The sequence below is a fragment of the Ursus maritimus genome, unplaced genomic scaffold, assembly GCF_017311325.1.
Source record: "Ursus maritimus isolate PB19 unplaced genomic scaffold, ASM1731132v1 scaffold_23, whole genome shotgun sequence".
NCBI lineage: Eukaryota > Metazoa > Chordata > Mammalia > Carnivora > Ursidae > Ursus > Ursus maritimus.
This window is the reverse complement of record NW_024424786.1, coordinates 5,600,280-5,618,915: the sequence shown is the minus strand read 5'-3', so window position 1 is coordinate 5,618,915 and position 18,636 is coordinate 5,600,280. Positions and strand designations below refer to the sequence as shown.

General features: G+C 35.0%; 1 long non-coding RNA gene across 2 annotated transcripts; it reads left to right on the top strand.

The window, feature by feature from the left end:
• Positions 1-54: 54 nt before the first annotated feature.
• On the top strand, positions 55-16,306 carry LOC103679389. Of its 2 annotated transcripts, none has more exons than XR_572925.2 (4): positions 55-262; positions 1,834-1,969; positions 13,700-13,864; positions 16,189-16,306. It is a non-coding gene; the product is annotated as an uncharacterized LOC103679389 (long non-coding RNA). The 2 variants fall into 2 exon arrangements; XR_005837063.1 differs by having other exon boundaries at positions 55-815.
• The last annotated feature ends 2,330 nt before the right edge of the window (positions 16,307-18,636 follow it).

Sequence of the window (18,636 nt, the reverse complement as noted above, 5' to 3'; positions counted from 1 at the left end):
TCTGAACAAAAGGCATAGTGGGGAGAACTAAAACTACAATTCCCAGGAAGCTCAGCGGCGCAGATCGCGCTGTGTGGCGGGAGTGCCCTCTGAAGTTCCGCCTTTTTCGGCTGGTGGAGGGAGCTTTCTCGCGGATGGGTATGGCGGTGAGCGTTCGTTTAAGCGGCTTCGAGTCTTCGTCGCCACAGAAAAAGGCATTTCGCTGTGAGATGCTGCGCGACTGACAGATGCATCTGTCCTAGTCAAGCACCTACGTTTAAATGTAACGTTTGAAGATTATTGAATCCTCGCTGGTACCGCCCCCCCCCCCCCGCGACAAAAACCTTTTAAAAAAATATGGCTTCTACTGTTTCCACCCTCGTGTTCACTGTTGCTCCTAAGGGATATCTAGATGACCGGCGGTGCGGCTTTCTGGAAGATTCTGATGAATATTTTGCCGCTTTGTCATTCTCACCGAAATGAGTTCAAGATGGTGCCAGTTAATTGGCTGTTACGGAAACACGGTCCGCCTGAGGGAATTATGTAAACTGTCCACACAGCTTTTTGTGAAGTGGGAGTGACCCTAACCGACCTCCCTGCTGGTATATAGGCATTGTGCTTTTGGGGCGTTCCCTAAGTAAAGCCCCTGTCTGCCAGAAGGCCCTGTATCTTAATTTTCTTTGAAAAAGTTTTTTTGTTGAATTGAGGTGAAGTCCATGTAATGTAAAATTAACCACTTTAAGGTGTACAATTAAGTGGCATTTGGTACATTCACAATGCTGTGCGACCATCATCTCTATCTAGTTCCAAGACATTTTCATCACCCCAAAAAGAAGGTCAGTACCCATTGAGTAGTCCTTCCCCAATCCCCCCACCGCACCCCCAGCAGCTACTAGTCTGTCTACTAAGTGCCGTGTCTAAAGGTTTTATTCAGATGTTGGAGATTCATTCATGCGGTATCAAGGTGTCTGATTTTTTTAACCAGGCCTGAACCTGTGTGCCTTCAGTCCTAACGTTCTGACAGGATCCTTGTCCTTACTTATTCTGAAGCTTTCTGACCTTGATCAAAAATTTTAATTTTTTTTAAGCAAAAAATCAGCAAATGGTGTGACAATATAGATCTAGTGTGCATTTTGGTGATGAGAGCAGCCTGTGAAACAATGCTTAACTGTCAGCTTCTGAATTTAGCAATTACTGTAGCTTTGACTGCCTCTAGAAAAAATATTACTGTACTAGATTTCAGATCTTTGTACCATTTACAGAACTGTGAGTAGTAGAAGATAGTTCTTTAATTTATTCAGTCCTATATCCAAATTCTGCTCCTTTGTTTTGGAAGCAAAAGAATGACAATGCTAATTAGGATTATATGAAAAAAAAAATCTCAGATTGGGTCATATTTTATAACCAAGCAAGGGCACCTTAATCAATTAGTTCTTTGGTAAGAATAAAACAAGTGGAAGAGGAGAGGAGTAAGCCCATGAGGAGAAGTATTTTGGGGAAGTGGTTACTTGCTGTTTACTATGAATTAAAATATTTTTCATATTAACTGTGATTCTGCAAAGATTGTATAAATGTAATTACAATGAAATTACAGTTAAGTTACAGAATTTTCTAGGATGAACTACAGTTCAAATCCAAAGGGTTTGACAGACCATAAATATATACAATTTAGAACTTAGCTTTATTAATAAATAAATGAGGTGGCTGAATAGGTAATTTTGAACTACTAAAAGAATTCAGAAATAAAAAAGGACTATCAATAATGTTAGTAGTTACTAAATGGTTCTAACTTAAATTGGTAAATGTCCAGAAGAGTTTAATGAGCTAGCAACCTGCCTTTTATTTCTTTACCAGAATTGTTGGCACCTGGATGACTAAATCTTCACGTTATCATAAATCAAGATCACAAGCCAAAAAGTAACATAGGAAATAAAAAAGCCTGGATCATTTTACCAGATTTTACTCAGTTTCATTACAGAAGGCTATATAGGTAAGGATGGAATTATAGTGCAATAGAAATTCATATATGGCACAGAAACTCAGTAATATCCTTCCTCCTTGTTTTGTAAAAACAAGGAGAAGGTACTCTGTGCAACTGTTCCATTTGGGGGGCAGGGGTGTGGGGGAGAAAGAGAATCTTAAGTAGGCTCCCATGCCTAGTGTGGAGCCCCATGCAGAACTTGATCTCACAACCTTGAAATAATGCCCTGAGCTAAATCAAGAGTCAGATGCTTAACCATGTAACCGACTGAGCCACCCAGGCACTCCAACAACTGTTCCGTCTTAATTTTTTGTTCCTGTATCTTCCAGTACAATGTGCCACAGAGTAGTTAATAAGTTTTTTGAATTAATGAAGTATGAAATTATATAATGTAACAGAGTGGTATGTAGAAAGTCCTAGAAACTCAGCAATAGCCTTCTTTATTGGATAGTAAAGACAAGGAGAGGAGGCCCTGTTCCTAATAGCATTTCGAAATACTTACCTGACCATGCCTTTATTTTTTATGGACCCAAAGCTTTAGCATGTAGTAGGCATTCATAAATCTTTGTTGAGTGTGTACATTAATTTTCCTTCAACCAAGAGCAGTCATAACTGAACATAGTTAACAAACCTAAAGAAGACATTAAAGCTCTGATGAATATGCTCTGTACAAAAAAACTTGCTACTGTTTTATCTGAGACTAAAAAAAAAATAATTTCTGGAGCCATAGTTATAATTACTATTTATTGAATATCCACTATGCACTATATACATTGCTAGGTGCTTCTCAAAGCTTCACAACAATTTGCAAGGATTTTTATTTTATATATGATGAAGCTTAAGAAAAGTTAAATGCTTGCTCATGATCACATAGCTAATGAGTGAATGGCTAATCTGCGATTTAGTCCTTAAATCTGTCTAACTCCAAAAACCTGTGCATTTTCCACTGTGCCAATATAACGCAACATTTATATAGGGAGCTTAGTATGTGTCACACATTTATGTAGGGGGCTTAGTATGTGTCAGGCAGTGTGCTAAATTTGAAGAAAACCAGAATAAATAATGTATAAGCCTTTACCTCGAGGAGTTTATAGCTTGGTAGGGGAGGAATGACTAAATGGCACCAGGAAGTTACAGATAAAATGCTATGGAAGCAGTTCATTTTAGTTGAGGGAAATGGGGAAATTCTTCCCTGAAAGTTTTTGAGCTAGATCCTGAAAAAATATGGAAGCCGGGTGGGGCATGCATTCAGGAACAGTTAGTGTCCTGTGAAACTGAAACCTGAAAAACACAGAAGTATATTCTGAGACAAAACTCTATAGGCTGATCAAAGCCTTGAGTTTGAATCTCTCACTCTGTGTGTTCAGATTCAAATTCTCTGTTTCACTGATTTATAGTAACCTTTTCCCATGCTCTAATAGTTCCCCAGTTAAACCCATTTTACATATCATAGCCAGACCCATCATCTGAAAATGGAATGTAGAGACTCTCCTGCTCAAAAACTGCCTAGAGCTTCCCATTTTGTACAGAATTAAGTTGATAAAGTTGCTATAATTAGCCTACAATTGAGGGTCTACATTTGACCTCAATTGTCCACTCCGATCTTATTTTCCACTGCTACCTTTTACTTATCTTGGTTAGTCTGTCATCGCTAGTGAAAGTAAAAATAAATGTGCTATAATAGAGGTATGAACAAAGATACAAGTCTTGCTGGCTATTCTAGACTAAGAATCTTTTGAGTAGAATCTAAGCTTAGCAGCGTGACTTGTATATAAAACATGACTCACCAAATTTTTGTGGTATTATATGAATGGATGTGGTCAGAGGGAAGCAGGTTTATATGGTAAGATAATGAATTTTTTATTTTAGACACGTTAATTTAAGGTGTTAGTGGGATACCAAGTGAAACTATCTAGTAGGCAGTTAGAAATATGGGCTTCAAAGTTAGGAGACAGCCATATATTTGGAAATCCCCAATCTAGAGATGATGGGTAAATTAAGAGAGTGACTGAGTTTACTGAATGGTCACATAGAAGAGAGTTCCTTGGAAAAGGAAAAAAAAAAGAAGAGAACATTTAAGGGTGGAAATAGCCCAAGATTAACAGATAAATGGAGAACAAGGAGAGGTAAGTATCATTAAAGCCAAAAGAAAAATATTGGAAGAATGCATTAAGTGGGAGACTAAGATGAAACTTATCTTAAACCTGATTTTAAAGGCATCATATAAAGAGAACTGTAGGGCCTAACATACAATCCCGAAGACAAGGTATAAAAAAATAAGTATTTGTGATTGATGATGGTTGATGATGATGAGATGAATTCCCATTCTGGGGCGCCTGGGTGGCGCAGTCGTTAAGCGTCTGCCTTCGGCTCAGGGCGTGATCCCGGCGTTATGGGATCGAGCCCCACATCAGGCTCCTCCGCTAGGAGCCTGCTTCTTCCTCTCCCACTCCCCCTGCTTGTGTTCCCTCTCTCACTGGCTGTCTCTCTCTGTCAAATAAATAAATAAAATCTTAAAAAAAAAAAAAAAAGAATTCCCATTCTGTCCATGGAACATGCACATTTATCACATTGCGACTGTAATTTAAAATATGGTGACATAAATATTGGGTTGGTTATTTTACATATACCTAGAAAGTTAAAAGAATACAGAATGAAAAGGGAAATGAAAATTTATTTGCTTATAAAATTGCTTCAGTAAAATTGTTGATACGTATCATCTGGTCATAAGGTCTTTAGATACAAAAAGCAGCAATATTCTAATAGTTGTCAAAAAGAATTTGTGACTTTAAATCAATGGTGTTACCTTTTTTGGGGGGCAGGTGGAATTTGAGAGCATTTTATTCTCTAAAATTACTTTGTTGTTCTTGCCAAATATAAAAGTAATCTGTCAATATGAGACTGGCTAAATGAATTATGGTAAATCCGTACAGTAGATAATGTACAGTAGGCATGTAGCCATTAAAAGGAAAGAGGAAACCCTCAAAAATTAAAAATAGAACTACCTTATGATCCAGTAATTGCACAACTGGGTATTTACCCCCCCCCCAAATACAAAATCAGTAATTCAAAGGGATACATGCACCCTACGTTTATTGCAGCATTATTTACAACAGCCAAACTATGGAAGAAACCCAAGTGTCCATTGATTGATGAATGGATAAAGAATATATGGTGTGTGTGTGTGTGTATTTATATCTCTGTATAATGGAATATTATTCAGCCATAAAAATCTTGCTGTTTGCAACAACATGGATAGAGCCAGAGAGTATAATGCTAAGCGAAATAGCCAGAGAAAGACAAATACTATATGATGTCACTCGTATGTGGAATTTAAGAAACAAAATAAACGAGCAAAGAAAAACAAAGAGAGACAATCCAAGAAACAGACTCTTAACTATAGAGAACAAACTGATGGTTACCAAAGGGAAGGTGGGTGGGAGGATGGATGAAATAGGTGATGGGAATTAAAGAGTACACTTATGTTGAAAAAAATAAAGTAAAAAAAGTGGGGGGGATGCTTGGGTGGGTCAGTCAGTTAAGTGTCTGCCTTCGGCTCAGGTCATAATCCCAGGGTCCTGGGATCGAATCCCACATCTGCCTCCTTGCTCAGCAGGGAGCCTGCTTCTCCGTCTGCCTGCCACTCAATCTCTCTCTCTCACACAAATAAATAAGTAAATAAATAAGAAAAAATAAAGAAAAATAAATAGAAATAAGTAAATAAAACAGTAAAAAAAAGAGGAAACTTTTTAAGTACTGATGAGGGACAGTCTCCAAGATCTATTGTTGAATAAAAAAACCAAAATGGAGAACAGTACATATATTATATTGTATTTGTATTAAAAAGACAGAAAAGAGTCAATATATATGCATGAAGTATTTCCACAAAATACCTAAGAAGCTGATAATATTTATAGATTCCATACTTGGAGTGGTGGTGGCTGGGGAGCTGAGGTGCAAAGATGGCAGGGAGACTTTTCACCATATTTTTTGTATCTTTTGAATTCTAAATTGTCTGACTATATCAACCTATTAAAAATTAACCATAAATGAATGCGTAAGTAAATTGGTTTAAAAAGCGTCAGAGTCGCAAAGATAAGCAGACTCATATGGTAAAATAAACCCATTGTAAAAATATGGAAAATAAAGTATAAAGAAATAAAAATCATTCATAGTGTCATAGTAATGAGGTAACCACAGTTAACTTGTAAGTGTAATTCCTTCTAATTTATTTCTTCTAGTGATTTGGAGGATATACGTTTTGGTTTTAATACTATTAATGGTTGTATTTTAGTTTTTACTCTAGTCAAGAGTAAAACAATATCTGTCTCATGACTCCCTATATGTGTGAAGAATTTTGCACTTCTCCTTTTGCCCTGTTCTTCCCTCCCTCAATTCCAGGATAGTATCATTTATGGTTTAGGTGCAGATTATTGTTATTGCATCAGTTTTTATATCACGTATATTTTCCATCAATAATATTTGGGCATATGCCTTCAGCCTTTAAAAAATAACAGCTTTATTGAGATATAATTCACATACCACATAATTCACCTATTTACACAATTAAATGTGTTTTGCTTTGTTTTTTATTTTATTTATTTATTTTTTAAAAGATTTTATTTATTTATTTGACAGAGATAGAGACAGCCAGCGAGAGAGGGAACACAAGCAGGGGGAGTGGGAGAGGAAGAAGCAGGCTCACAGCGGAGGAGCCTGATGTGGGGCTCGATCCCATAACACCAGGATCACGCCCTGAGCCGAAGGCAGACGCTTAACCGCTGTGCCACCCAGGTGCCCCTGCTTTGTTTTTTAAATAGGCTCCATGTCCAACGTGGGGCTTGAATTCACGACCATGAGATCAAGAGTCACATGCTCTTCTAACTGAGCCAGCCAGGTGCCCCAAATGTTTTTTAATACAGTCTCAGAGTTGTGCAGTCATTATTACCATCAATTTTATATCATTTTTATTACCTGCAAAAGAAACCCTGTATCCATCAGTAGCGACTGTATTTTCCTCCCACTGACCCCAGCCCTAGACAACCACCAATCTACTTTCTGTCTCTATAGATTTGCTTATTCTAGCCATTTCATGTAAATGGTATCATATAACACATGGTCTTTTGTGACTGATTTCTTTCACTTATAATGTTTTCAAGGTTCATCCATGTTGTAGCACATATCAGTACTTTATTCCTTTTCATGGCTGAATAAAATTCTATTGTATGGATATACCACATTTTGTTTATGCGTTCATCACTTCATGGATATTTGGGTTGTTTCCACATTTTGGCTATTATGAATAATGCTGCTATGAACATCTGTGTACAAATTTTTGTGTGAACATGTTTTCAGATCCTCATGGGTATATGCTGGGTCATGTATTACTCTATGCTTAACTTTTTGAGGAACCATCAGACTGTTCTCCAAAGTGCCTGCATCATTTTACAGTCTCATTAGCATTGTATAAAGGGGACAATTTCTCCATACTCTGGCCAACACTCATTGTCTGTCTTTTTGGTTATAACTATCCTAGTGGATGTAAAGTTGCCTTCAGTTTTGAAGCCAAATCTTCAAAGTAGTTTTGTGACAAAAGATGAAGTGTGTAAAGCATTAAGTATACTAATGGCTATATATATTAACGGCTTTATATAAGTCCAGAGAGAAAGGGATAAAAATCTTACTAATTTGCACCAGTGGTTCTCAAGTTTTTGTGTGTGTGGAAGACTTTCTGTGAGTCTGTATTATTGGGTCCTACGCAGAGCTTCTAATTCAGTAGGATTGCGAAAAGTGAGAAAATTTACATTTGTAACAAGTTTCTAGATGCTACTGTTGGTCTAAAGACCAAATTTTTGGAACCATTGATTTAATAAACATGATGGTAATGCTTACTTTGAGCCCAGTTTCTTCCTTAAGTGTTTTACATATGTTCATTTACATAATCTTCACGCAGGTATGCTCTACTATTATATCATTTTACAGATGAGGAAATTGAGGCATGTATAGATTAAGTAACTTGCTCAAGGGAATAGATTACATGAAGGTTGAGTAAGTTGCTCAGGATCAGATGTCTGAAATTATTTGAGCGGATACCTGGTCTGGCTCTAGTATTTATGCTCTTAATCACGCTATGTGATGCTGCTAGACATAAAGTTAATTCACATGGTATACATGATGTTCATTGAGTGAAAACTTGAGAATAATCCATTTCTTGCAAATTTGGGATTCTTAGTTCCAAGAAAGAATTCTTTTCTTTTAAGACAATAATCTAAAAAGGCAAGGATTTCCTCAGTGTGCTTATGTCTGCTAATCCATTCATTCATTACTGTGTCCAGTAATTCTCAAAGTACTTTTGTGTTTATGATTCAGTTTTAGGTAACATAGGACTACTGTGAATTATTTTTATGTTAACAAGTATTGTTGAATATCTAAGTAATTGTGTGATCTTGGAGAGTCCCTGAAATTCTCTGGGCTTCAGTTTCTTCATCAAACTGTGCTTCTATGATTTGGATTTAGTTGTCCTGTTATAAAATTCAGATGATGACAATCATTTCTTAGTTGAGAGGGAAGTTTAGTTTAGTAGATAGAATTTCCTGTTTTAAGATTTTCTCCCTTGAAATTTTCTCAACTTTGGAAATTACTGATAGAAAAACTCAGAGTTGATCAAGCTTTCTCTGATAGCTTTTCTTTTTTTTTATGGACATTTGTGTTTGTGATTGTGGTTTTGTATTCCTTACCTATAAATTACTCATAATTTCTTACACAGCTTTTCCTATTTTGTATCAGTATTTCATGACTTTTTAATAATTTACTAATGTGCAATCATTTAAACTGGTCTGAAGTTTCTAAACTTTGTACTACCTCAAATATTTTGTGATATATCTTGATTATAAACATACTAAGTTCAGAACACTTTACTAAACATTTCTAAAGCATGAGACATTATGTTTTCTGCCTTCAAGGAATTTACATTTTAATTGTAACAGTTTTAATTCAGTTTACTGATTAGTAAAATATATCTGGAAAATTTGTCAGACTTGGGCGTGGACAAAAGTGATTACTGGGTTTCCTTTCAAGAGAATGCCAAATGTCTAGGGACCCTGATTCTAAATGAGTGTGCACTTTGGATCATCTTTGATTGACTAGGCTATTTTAAAACTCTGTAAGGATAAAAGTTAAATTGTAGAAAACTGAAAACATTGCAAACACTTTCTGCCATTAACACTGCAGATGATTCTTGTTCTTGACAATACAAATGGGTTTTGTCCAGGAGAAAATATAAATCTCTGTAAGTCAGATTACTATGAATTAGTTTTCACTTCTTTCTGATTTCCTCATTGATTAATAAGGAAAGGAAGTCTGACACTTAACATTTTGATTCATGGTCTTTTAATATTTACATGAGAATCATGATTTTACCATTTTGGAAATTACACTTCAGAATTTTTATGTACTTACATAATGCACATATAGTTAAATATAAATATATATGAATTTTTAAGAACTACCCATATATATGCTGAAAAGTAATAAAATAGCACTTATTTTTTTAAACTAAGAGTAATATTTTCCCTTATCACAAATAATGCATGTACATGTAAGATGAACTAAAATATATTAATAAGCAATTAAAAAATAAAAACATTTTATGGTCTCAACATCCAGAAATAATCACTGTTAAGACCTTGGGATACAGTGTTTCAGACTTATTTTTTGTATTTATGTAATTTTCTTTCTAAAGTAGGGGAATACTATATCCTATATTGATTTAAACCTTTGTTGTTTTAACTTCAAAGTATATAAATGAGCACCTTTTTGACATTTTGTTTTTGAAGTTTGTATTTCAGCATTTCTAGGGAGGGGGACTAACTCTAATTACTTAGTAGGTGACATGTCATTTTTAACATGACAACATGTTAAATAGGGACATGAAATCACCAAGTGTAGGAGAAATTAAAGCAAAAATGTTTGAATACAAGAGGTATCCACTCCGTTAGGGATCTTAGAAGTCTGCCTGTACACACACCATGATGAAATCTTTTTTTGTTTGTTTTGTTTAAAAAAAAAAAAAGGAGCTGGTAGGGGCACCTGGGTGGTTCAGTGGGTTAAGCATCTGAGACATCTCAACTCAGGTCTTGATCTCAGGGTTGTGAGTTCAAGCCCCATGTTGGGCTCCACCCCCAGCATGGAACATACTTAAAAAAAAAAAAAAAAGCTGGCATACAGGTTATTGGGGAATTGAGGGTGGGGGAAGAATCCAAGACTACAAAGGAAAGGAAGCTTGGAATATCAGTATAGGCAAGCAGTCCTATCCTAGCTGTTAACATTTAAAAAGCCTTTTCAAGGACTAAAGAAATAAAGGCTACAAATGTCTGGAGCTTGAAATGGCTTTTATACTTTTGAACCTGTTATGAAAGCTTTTCTTAGAACTCTCTTTCCTCCCCCTTCTCCAAAACAAAATAGTTAAAAAAAAAAAAGAAATTAAACAGGAAAAGACCAGATAAAAAGGATGTTGCCGCATAGTCTATTTTAAATTTCTGAGCCAGAAGAATAGCTTCTTTAAAAAATTTTTTTTTGAACAAAGAATGGTCATATTTGAAAGTCTGAAGGAAACAAAGAGAATAAGTTGTTATATTCTTGAACCTTGTGAATTGCTAGTAGCTCAAATGTCGGTGCATTTCTAGCAGGGATCAACACCTCTTGATTTTGTTGCTCTTACACTTGTTTACAAACATGTTAGAAAAAGTAAAAGAGAAAGAAGCAATATGCACCAAGACTGTTCTGTTTTTAATACAATATTTGGTTGAACACAAAGGTTTTATATTTATCTTCATAAAGAGTAAGTTTTAAAAACTGTTCAAAGGACGTGGATTGCCAATCCTTATAAAGTTCCTCACCAAAAGGCTAAGTATGACTTTCTTCCCTTTTTTATGATTTATTTGTTTATTATAAATGAAATGGAAATATAAATGACAGACATTCAGTGACTTGTAGATTTTGCCCTTGTAGCATTATAAACCATCAAGATTGTCAAGGGATTTCCAGTCTTTCTAATGGAGTCTAACTCTACTTAAATTAAAAGCTTTTGAAAGTACTGCAATGTAATATGGAAGTTCTGAATTTTAGTCCCATCACTTCTATTAATTTAGTCATGGTACAGTCACCCAACCTCTCTCAGAGCCAACTAGTTTACTCTGTTTCTTCCATCTCTAAAGCTCTGTAATTCTATGAATTTAAAAAAATGTGAAAGTAATGTCAAGGATAAAATTTTCTTTAAAAAGCAAGTCTTAAAATATTCTTAAATTCCAAGTGGTGTCTTAATTAGTAATATAAAACAAAATTTTAGTATACCACAGAAATTTTTTTTTGACCACCAAATTTTTTTCTTTTGAGCCCAATTTCTTTGTTTTTTTAACATTACAAGAGCCACTGCTGCTTCTACATTTAGCAATTTTTTGACATATATTAGTTTCAGGTATACAATGTAGTGATTCAACAATTCCCTATGTATTATAAAATGCTCACCACAGTGTGGTCACCATCTGTCACCACAGTGTGGTCACCATCTGTCACCACATAGTTGTTACAATGTTATTGACTGTATATGCTATGCTGTATATTTCAGCCCTGTGACTTCTTTATGTTATAACTGGAACTTTGTATAGATTAATCCCCTGCATCTATTTTTTCATTGAAATATAATGGACATATAGAAAAGTGCACAAAGCATACTTCTATAGTTCACTGTTACAAAATGAGGATATCTATACTCTACTGTGTGAATTCACCTGTTGATGGGTCTATGGGTTTCCAGTTTGGGGCTAGTATGAATAACGCTGCTGTAAGATTTTGTGTACGTTTTTTGATATAAATGTGCATGCTTTACTGTTGGGTATATGCTGAGGAGTAGAAAATAACATGAAAAGCTTTTCCAAAGTATATGTACAAATTTATATTTCCATTTGCTCAGGCCATAGAATTTTAACAGTTCTTTCATTATCAAAATGAATTGATCTCTAATATGAAGCCTTTGAATTTTCCCAGGAGAAAACTGGTATGTGGACACTGATGAAGCTTATTAATGCTTATTTCTGAAAATGTCATAGCCATACTCTTTGGTGACTAGGACTCTGGAATTTCTCACTACCTATTATTTGATACAGGGAAAAACAATTGATTTTTTGCTAATTTTTGTTCCCTCAGAGAACTGAGAGTGGTTGGAAAAAGTAAAACTTCAAAATCATTGAACTGTTGTTTTCATTTTCTTTTTTCCTCCCTTGGCTAAAGTAAGCAACGTTCTAATAATAAACTCCTTTAGCTGTCATAACATTCTTGAATAATATAGTACTTTCTGCTTTGAGCAGAGAGGAGATTAGTATTTATTATCTATTCCTATAATGTTTCTCCCTCCTTCTCTCTCTCTTTAGTGCTAATTCTTATTGAAAGTATACATTTTCATTTAAGGACCTTGCTGTGGGCTATCCACCCACCACAACATATTAATCAAAAGCTGTTTCTTTGTGGAAAGACAAACACCAAAAACTAACTTAACTGTAGAAATCTGAATGTCCTATCTACTAGTGTCATGATATTTTTGTTCTTTCTTTAATTCAATTCTGGAAAATAGATTTTCCCTAACCAAAGCATCATAAAAATGCAGGATCTTAGATGATGATGGTTTGAGTTGATGTGGAGAGAGGTACTAAATCAAAGTAGATGATCAAGAAGATCAAATAAAGTCATATATTTGACAGTACTTGGCAGAATTTACAGTGTTGTCGTCATCATCATCATTATCATCATGAGAAGAATTTAGTTTTGTAAGAGAAGGAAGAATAAATAGTCTAGATACAGTAGAACTCTCTTAATTACAGTGGGACCAGTGCTGTCCTATAGAAATATAATGTGAGCCACAAATGTAAGTCATGTATGTAACTTAAGATTTTCTAGTAGTCACCCTAAAAAAGTAACAAAGTAGGGGCGCCTGGGTGGCACAGCGGTTGAGCGTCTGCCTTCTGCTCAGGGCGTGATCCCGGCGATCTGGGATCAAGCCCCACATCAGGCTCCTCCGCTATGAGCCTGCTTCTTCCTCTCCCACTCCCCCTGCTTGTGTTCCCTCTCTCGCTGGCTGTCTCTATCTCTGTCAAATAAATAAATAAAATCTTTATAAAAAAAAAAAGTAACAAAGTAAAAAGAAACAGGTGAAATTAGTGTTAATAATGTATTTTATACAGTATATCAAAATAATATCATTTTAACATATAACCAGTATGAAAATTACTGAGATATTTTACATTATTTATTTATACTAAGTGTTCAAAAATCCAGTGTGTGTTTATACCATAGCACATCTCATTTGGGGCTAATTACATTTCTAGTGCCCAATAAACCAAGGCTGCTATTGGCTACCATATTGGGACAACACAGGTTTGGTGCTTTCCATGATAGAATGGGAAAGTGCTCCATGCTATACCAAGTGGACGTGATTTACTCATGCTTATTTACTCATGGAATAGTAAGTGTGGATACCTTGTGCTTAATAGAGAAATAAAAAGTAAAAAGTTGTTGACAAAGGAAAGTTGGATCAAAGTTTCCTCCATTAGTCACCAGTATTTCACCGTAATGCATACTAATAGTGAGTTGTTAGTCTATTTTGAGATATAGGATTTTTAGTTTATAAAGTAAGAAAGAACCCTGAACTCTACTACTGAAATTCATTTTCTAAAATTTTTCCAACAGGACTGTTTTGCTAGATTCTAAATGATAAAAAATAGAGCCTTGAAACCCATAGAAGTCCAGTATATTCTGAGGTAATTTGCATATTAATGGACAGCAGCAAGAGACACATCTGATGGACTAAAAAGACCCAATGAAAATTAAGTGACACAACATTCAGAACAACTGGTAGGTAAATAACAAAGGTGTATATGTTAATTGTGAAATTTTTATGAGGGCAAAACAACGAACATGACTGATCATAGGAGAAGGACTTTGCTATAGAGTGAATGTTTATGTCCCTGAAATTCTTATGTTGAAACTTAATCTCTAATGTGATGGTATTTGGAAGTGGAGCCCTTGGGAAATGATTAATTGTCCTTCTAAAAGAGAATTCAAGAGATCCCTTTCCCCTTTCTACCATGTGAGGATACTGCAAAAAGATAGCCATCTATAAACTAGGAAATCAATGTTTCTCACCAGACACTGAATCTGCCGGGGCCTTGATCTTGGACTTCTTAGTCTCCAAAACTGTGAGAAATAAATGTTTGTTGTTTAAGCCACCTAGTCTATTGTATTTTTCTTAATAGCAGCCTGAAGTTGGAAATCAATAGTTCCATAGAAGTAGATTTTTTTTCATAGAATAATGCTGTATAATGTCTCATTCACTAGGATAGCCTATATAAACCTATTTGAACGATAATATAGCTGAAATATTTGTCCTTTGCAGTAATTACTGTTATAACACTAAAAGTAAAAAAAAAAAAAAATTATTATTCCTAATACTTTTGAAAAATTATGTAGAATTCTTTAGAGGATGAAGTAGATGGAGACATAGTTGTTTTTAAAGATTAAATGGTTAATGACAGAGCTTTTAAACTTTTTATTATGGAAATTAAAAAATATATACACAAGTACACTGAATAGTGAGTATGGATGCTTTTTGCTTAATAGAGAAGTAAAAAGTTGTTAGCAAAGAAAATTGGATCAAAGTTTCCTCCATCGGTCACCAGGTGACAAGAGCAGCTCAAGATGGTTTTGTAGTTATCTGATTTGTGCTCTGGAGGAATAGAAGGAGCTGGAGGCACTATGCATTGATTCATAACTGAGTAAATAGATACATGGCTAAATTCTTCACTGACCAGTGATTAGATTCTGGAAGTAGGCAGTGTAGGATTCCTGAGTTTGATTGTTTCTTCCTTCATCAGTGGTTGTTAATTATGGATATTTTGCTTGTTTCTTGGTTAGTTTCAAAATTACATGAATTTTATATTTTATGTGAATTTTAGAGAATTCTTGGCTATTGAGAAAACATAGTGAATTTTTAGGAACAAAGTTGATTTCCCTAAGAAAGTTTATTCTAAATGAATTATCCATGTTAAATAATTTTTTTGTTTATATTGTGAAGTAAATGATTTATGTTATGTAAAATAGAGAACTATTCGTCTATATTTTCAAATGTTTCATTTGTTAATAGGAATAGTTATGTAAAAGATTTTGTCAACCAAATGCTTTGTTTTGTAAATGGTTGCCAAAGTTTTTACTGGTATTTTTGGCCATTTTGTGGAAAAGTTGTTAGGTGTATTTTTGGGTGGGACTAACAGCATAAGACAAGGTGAAACGTAAGAAAAATCCTGAATCACAAGTCAGAAAGCTTGGGGTCATTGTGGCCGTGTCACTTACTTTGTGTGTCCTTGGGCAAATCACTTGTCTTTCTGGGCCTCAGTTTTTATGTTTGTCAAATGAGAGGTTTGGACTAGATGATTTCTAGGATACTTTAAGGTGGTAGCATGATATAGTGGAAAGAACATTGGTTTTGGAATTAGACACACCTGGTTTTTGTTCATTCAGCAAATACTTATTGAGAGCTATTTTGTGCCAGGCACTGAAAATATTAATAATATAAATAAGTAATTAGTTACCTAATTAGTTACCTTTATGGAGCTTATGCTCTATTTTGGTAGACAACAAAAGACAAATACATAAAACAATTACAAAATATAATAAGTGCCATAAGGAAACAAGGGACTCTTGATAGTGTGGTTTGGGAATATCTCTTTGAGTTAGTGACTCAAGGATGAGAAATTGCTAGCTAGGTAATTAATGGGGAAGTGTTTCAGGTAAAGGGAACAGCATATGAAAAGGGCTTGAAGCTGGAAAGAGCTTAGTGTGTTCTGCATGCTGAAGGAAGACTAGTGTAAATTAGAGTATAGTGAAAAGAGGGGAGAGTGGCATAAGATGAGATTGGAAAGATAGGCAGAGTTTTGTAGATCATGATAATGAAGTTTGGATTTTATCCTAAGTGCAAGGGTAAGCCATTGTAGGGTCTTTAGCAGAGGAGTGATTGATTTAGTTTTAAGAAGACCCCTCTTATTACAGTCTGGGGAATTTGATTAGAGGAGGCTCAAGATTAGAAGTAAACATGTTTCATAGTCCAGGTGAGAAATAATGAAGAGCTGGGTTAAAGTGGTAGAGATGGAGAGATGTGGAGCAATTTAAGATATATTTTACAGGAAGAAACAACTGGATTTGCTGCTGGATTGGTTATTGAGGATAATGGAAAGGAAGGAATAAAAGATGGCTCTCAAGCTTCTGGCTTGAACAACTTTTGGACCCAGGGAAAGATGGACAGATTTGGGTGGGTAGGTATCATGATTTCTTTTTTGATTTCTTCTTTGGACATATTAAGTTTACACTGTCTTTGAGATGTTTAGGTGGTGATGTAAAGAAACTAGACAATTAGATATTTAAACCTGAAATTCATATAAGTCAGGGCTAGAGATACATGCTTGGGATTCATGAGCATAAGGATAGTATTTAAATCCAAGGGAATGGATGAAATGATCCAGGAAAAGAGACAAATCTCAAAGGGCTCTGGCCTGAGTTTGAGGAACCCTAGACCTTACAAGTCAGGTAGAAGAGGTAGATTAAAGAGTGAAAGCTAAGAGGTAGTGGTAGTGAGAAGAGAATAAACCCGGAGAGTATAGTATTTAGAAGCCAAGAGAGGTCAGTGTTTCAAGAAGGAGGGAGTTGATTGCATTGATTTTATTCAATGCTTATGAAAAACGAAGTTAAGATGAGCACAGAGAAATGACCATTGGGTTTTGTAACATTTGATTTTGACTCTGACTCTGCTACTTACTAGTTGTGTGAACTTGAACACTTCATTTCACATAATTGTCTCAGTTTTCTTATCTTCAGAAAAGGGAATAACAATACTTTTATCACGTGGTTATTGTAAGTGTTGATGAACTAACATGTGTCTGCCTAGAACAGCATCTCATAAATTTGGGATGCTCAGTTGATATTAATTAATTCCTTTCTTCTCTAGGTCTGTGATGCCTTTTGAAACTTTGAATAAAGTACACCTATCCTTTGCTTAAAGATGTTAATTTGTTTCTGAAAATTCTGTGGCTTAGTGAAAAATCTATAAAATAAAAAATGTTGTCATTAATTTAATGGTAAAAATTATGACATATTTAATCTCAACCCAAGATATCTAAATATTTTCACAGATAGAAAAATGTATCATTTAAGGAACAATGAAAACAAATTTATATAAGTAATGATATCATTTGAAAGTAAATGGGTAGATTATACATAAGCTATTAAGTAATAAAGGCTTACTATATTTGCCAAAGGAGGAAAAGAAGAATTGATAATGGTTGTCGGCTGGTAGAGGAGGAGTGTGATGTATTCATTCTTTGGAAGATATGTTATTCTTTCTGCACCATTTTTCCCATCAAATTTTTCAGCCTTTTAGGGGCTCCTGATTATCTTGCCTTCACATGAACCTAATGTAAAATTACAGCATACCTTTAGAGTTGTACAAGAGGCTACCTCTTCATTCCTTATTGGGACAATGGGAACATTTGGGTCACCTAAACATGGTATACAATGCAAATTTTTCCACGTGCTATTCTCTGATGAGGAGGTGTTATGTTGAATAAATTGGTGAGTATTTTTGCCTGAAAGTGTAACATCAAAATACCATAACTTATAGTATATTTATTTAGTGTGTTTTGGGGTGAAAAAAATATTTTGGAAAAAAAAGTTGTCATCTGAAACTGATAAAACTTTTTCAGAGCCATTTTAAACTAATAATTTGCTATCTGATGTAAGTCTTTATTTACTGATCATCTACTCCATGCATGGCTATGTTAGGCTCTGTGGAGATAGCTAATATGTTTATAATTTAACGAGTAGGTTTTAGCAAGCAGAATTTTTAGGTGATTTTTAATTTTAAAGGCAAAATATTGAAAAGGCAAAAGCCATTGATTAGTGACATCTCTCTAATAATGTGAAATAATCTCTCAATTGAGTAAAATATGAAAACCTAATTTGTATTAACTGGAAATAAGAGAATCCGATTAAATGGGATGCCTGGGTGGCTCAGTTGTTAGGGGTCTGTCTGTCTTCGGCTCAGGTCATGATCCCCGGGTCCTGGGATTGAGCCTCACATCTAGCCCCACATCGGGTTCCCTGCTCAGCGGGAAACCTGCTTCTCTCTCTCCTACTCCCCCTGCTTGTGTTCCCTCTCTCTCTGTCTCTCTGTCAAATAAATAAATAAATAAAAATCTTTAAAAAAAAGAGAGAGAATCTGATTATAAAAAATATAGTTACACTTTTAAACTATGTATTTTAAAAAGCATATTTTTAAAATTGGCACCAATACCCCCAGACTGGCAAACCATCTTGTGGGGACTCATAAAGCCACTCTGGCAGATGGGTAGGAGTATGGATGCACCAAAGAACCACTGTCCAGGCAGGTTGGATTTCCATTTCATGCCGAGCTTACACATCTAAGGCACGTGTATTTCTTGGCAAAAATCTGAATTTCCTGCTGCAGGTCTTGGCATAGATAAGCATAAGATCAATGAGTTCCAACATAGGGTTTTTGCCGTAAGTATCTGTGTATAACTTTTATTGCCATGATGCTTTAAAGGAAACATATTTGATAG